We start from the raw sequence: 4,194 nt of genomic DNA, 5'->3' as shown, positions 1-4,194 counted from the left end.
AAATAAATCTTTCAAACAAAGGAAATATTTTTAATTTATATTAAAAGTTTAATAACAAGAATATTTAAAAATATTAAAAAATAATATAAAAAGATGGCAAATAATATAAATAAGAGAAACATAAATGAAAAAAAAAAAATAAAAAAAAAAAAAAAAAAAAGTAAAAAAAACAAGGAAAGCACAATTTTTTTTGCTTATTTGGGTCGGGCCCAAGCCAAAAAAGCCTTACTCGAGGCCCGATTTTTTTTCCCAAGCCTATTTTTTGGGCCCTATATTTTTATACAAACCTTTCCACTTTTGAGCGAGCCTTCGGGCTCTTTCCACTTGTGTATCATTAATATTGCTTAGTTTTCGGTACCTTTTTGTTTTAAAAAATACTTTTATTTTTAATTTTTATTTTTTTAGAATCGAAAAAATGTTAAATAAATAAAATTTTATTTTCAAATAATAAAAAAAAAAAAAAAAAAAATTAAAATCTAAAAAAAAAAAAAAAAAAAAAAAAAATCAAATCCAATACAAACTCAATAAAAAATGTATGTTGCGAGGCTAAAAGTAGACAGCGGTTCAAATTGTTCAGGTATTTCAAACTAAAAATAAAAAAAAAAATGTTAAAATTTTAGCTAGAATAAACTTAGATAAATTGTTGTCAGGTTCATTCTAAATTAAAATTTAAATTAAAAAGATACTAAAATATTATAAATTTATAAATCATTATAAAATTATAAAAAATATTAAATAAGATTCAAATTCAAAAAAAAAAAAAAAATATAGAAATCATTAAAAGTGAAGTCCATAATGAACTAAACATAAATTTTCATATTCATTGTATCTGGACAACCATGTCTAAATATTTTTCGGATGATATTCTAAATTATATAAAGTTAAAAAAATTAAAATATTTAGCTAATAACTTTTAAATTATCATTAATTAGGTATTTGATTAGTTATATTTAAGACTTTTTTGATTAATAATATAGAATTCTCCAAATTGTTTTTATAAGGAAAAAAAAACTATGAATATAGTCAATTGAAAAGTTCATAGAACTAGTTATTATTAATAAATATATAACTATTACATATGATAGTTACACCTAGTGTCATGGGTCGCGGACAAAATCCATGCCAGATGATGCACATAGAAATCCCATGGAGGCCTATTGATTAAATGACTCATTGAATGACTCAATTCATGGAGCACAGGAGAAGCCCATCATGAGCCTGGGCCAAGAAACACTAGTAAAACTAGAGCTACCATTGTTAATGTAAATTCAAGGGATAGAAGTATAGAGTTTAAAGCCTAGGACTCATAACACCGCGTTATGCCTTGAAGTGTGTATAGGTCAGTCTGGTTAGGTAATATAGAATGTTTAGAGCCGATAAGAAATTAGAGCCGTAAGAAATAAACTAAGTAGAAATTTTAGTGCTAATATAGAAAGTGTTAGACCGAAAAAATTAGAAACGCTTTTAGATGAGGAAAATAAATTGAGATATGACTAAATGTAGAATAGTAAAAAAAATGTTGTAGAAAAGTAGAAAAATTAAATGTTAGAAAAAAAATACATCAAAATGGAGAAATGAGAAATGGCTAGAAGTGAAAATGACCAAAATAAAGCATGAATCATGCAATGCATTGTAGACAAAGTTAAAGGGTAAATAAAATACTAAATTAGAAAATTATGAAAAACATATTAAGGGTGAAAGTTGTTGAAATAAGATTGGTAGACCAATTAGAAAAACATTATATAATAATTAATAATATTGGTAGAAATTAGAAAAGAAGAAAAGATGAAAAGCATCATCTCCATCAAAGAAGCAAAACTGTCACTCCCAAAACCTATCCATCCAACTTTGCTTTATACACTAGGTCATTCCACCATTCTAAGTTCTTCAAGGTCAATTCCTTAAAATTTCTTTGATGCTTCCTTAGTAAATTCAATAGAGAAGACTATTAATACCCTAGATTCAGAGAAGAAGCACAATAGTGATCTTAGAAGAGAAGAAAATAAGAATAGAAATTTATTCTTACGAACAAGTAAGGAATGAAATATTATGAAATCCATGTAATTCATAAAATAGCATAGGAATTTTATTTGATTTATTTGACATGAAATGTTATATGTTTGATATGGAAATGAAGAAAAAAAATAAGAAAGGAAAGATCCAATTGAAGACAAAGGAAGTGTAACAGCCCAATTTGGCTCAGTCGAAACGGTGGTTCAAGACCACCAATCCGAAGTCAGAGAAATTATTTATATTATTTAGATTATAGCATGTTTATATTAGTGCATGAAAAATTGGTGAAGTAATTTAGCGTTTGTGGGCTAATTGTGAAAAGACTAAATCGCATAAAGTGCAAAAGTCTTAATGTAATAGCTAAGGGAATAAATTGCCATGTATCATAAATTGGGGGTATTAAAGGGAAAATAGACCCTTAGATTATAGTTTGGTCGGCCATGAGACAAAGAATAAGGTAGTCAAATGTTAAGTAAAAATTGGTGGCTTATTTGACCAAAAAGAAATAAAATAAAAGAAAGATGAAATCATCCCTTTCACCATCTCTTCTCCACCAAAAATTCATCCATGTAGGGGTTTGAATGCTGAAAATTTAGCAACTGTCACCCTCTCAGTAAGTATTTGATGGTGTTTCTTGATGATTTTTGTATTTTAGAACCCTTATAGCATGAGCTTCAAATGAGGGGACTATTTTGCAAAATGGTTGAAAGTCTAGGGTTCACCATGAGAGTGTTCATGTTGTTTTCTGGAATTTATGGAAGAAAATGAATCATAGATGTGAAATAAACAATTTTTGTGCTAGGACCTCTCATAAAAACCCCTAATAGGACCATTTTGTAAAGTTTGTAAAATAGATAGTAATATGTGAAATATTGGAAATTGGGGTGTCATAAGAGAGAAAAATGGTTGATTAGGCTGACTAATAAGGAAACTCGATAAAAATAATTTTCGGGCCTAGGGTAAAATGGTCATTTGTGAAAGTCTAGGGGCAAAATGGTAAATTTGCCAAAAATGTGAATGTTGCTTGAGTAAATTATCTAGTGATTAAATGGATGAATTTTATTATTTAGATCAAGAAATACAACATCCGAACTAGACCGGGGGAAAGCTAAGCAAGTAGATAAATCGACTAGTCGCATACATTGTGATCAGAGGTAAGTTGTATGTTAATAATACAACTATATCTTATGATGTGTAATTGAGTTGATATCGCCTAAATGTCTTGATTTGAATACGAGAATACATGTTGAGAAATTTATATAGTAAAGACTTTCGTTGAACATTTGGAATAGACTGGATATTGTACCGGATAATAGGTGAATGTGTCTAGTGTATGACATGTATGGGACATGCATCAGCCACAGCAGAAGCCAGCGTAACACATGTCTGGGACATGCATCAGCCACATCATGAGAGCCAGTGTAAGACATCTTGGGACATGCATCGGCGTCGAGATATTTAAGCCAGTGTAAGACATGTCTGAGACATGCATCAGCATGAGACGAGAGCTAGTGTAAGACATGTCTAGGACATGCATCGGCCCGTGATATACAAGCTAGTGTAAGACCTGTTTGAGAGATGGTGTCAGCTATGGTGTGATAGTGTAAGACCTGTCAAGACATGGTATTGACACCGATAGATGAGAGCCAGTGAAGACCTGTTTGGGACATGACATCGGCCTCACATATGAAAGCTAGTAAGTCCATGTCTGGGACATGACGTCGGCATCTTAACCCATGTTAGGGCTATTGAGTATCCAGTAGAATTCCAAATGGTTCAACGAAAGATTATGACTTATATCGAGATGAGAAATGTTATGATCATGTATGAGTGGTACAAGTACCTAATGAAATGTAATGGATGACGATGAGTAAGTCGTACTTTCGTTATTTATAGTATTCATGAATAAGCTATGAAAGGTATGAGCAATTGTTTATAATGATTAGTCGATGTTATTCATGAAACTTACTAAGCTTATGCTTACCCTATTTCCTTCCATTTCTTATAGAGTCGCCAAAAAGCTCGAGGACCCTTGCCTACGTCAGAGAAGCCAGTCACACTATCATCCAAAGTACTGGTAAAGTTAGATCTATTATTGTTGATAATGGCATGTATAGGACCTTGTTTGTTTAGTGTCACATATTTGGGCTAATATGTGGCTTGCTTAATATTGACTCATTG

The sequence above is a fragment of the Gossypium hirsutum genome, chromosome A09 (genome assembly GCF_007990345.1).
Source record: "Gossypium hirsutum isolate 1008001.06 chromosome A09, Gossypium_hirsutum_v2.1, whole genome shotgun sequence".
Lineage (NCBI taxonomy): Eukaryota > Viridiplantae > Streptophyta > Magnoliopsida > Malvales > Malvaceae > Gossypium > Gossypium hirsutum.
The sequence above is the reverse complement of the archived record's forward strand: the minus strand, read 5'-3'. Positions refer to the sequence as shown.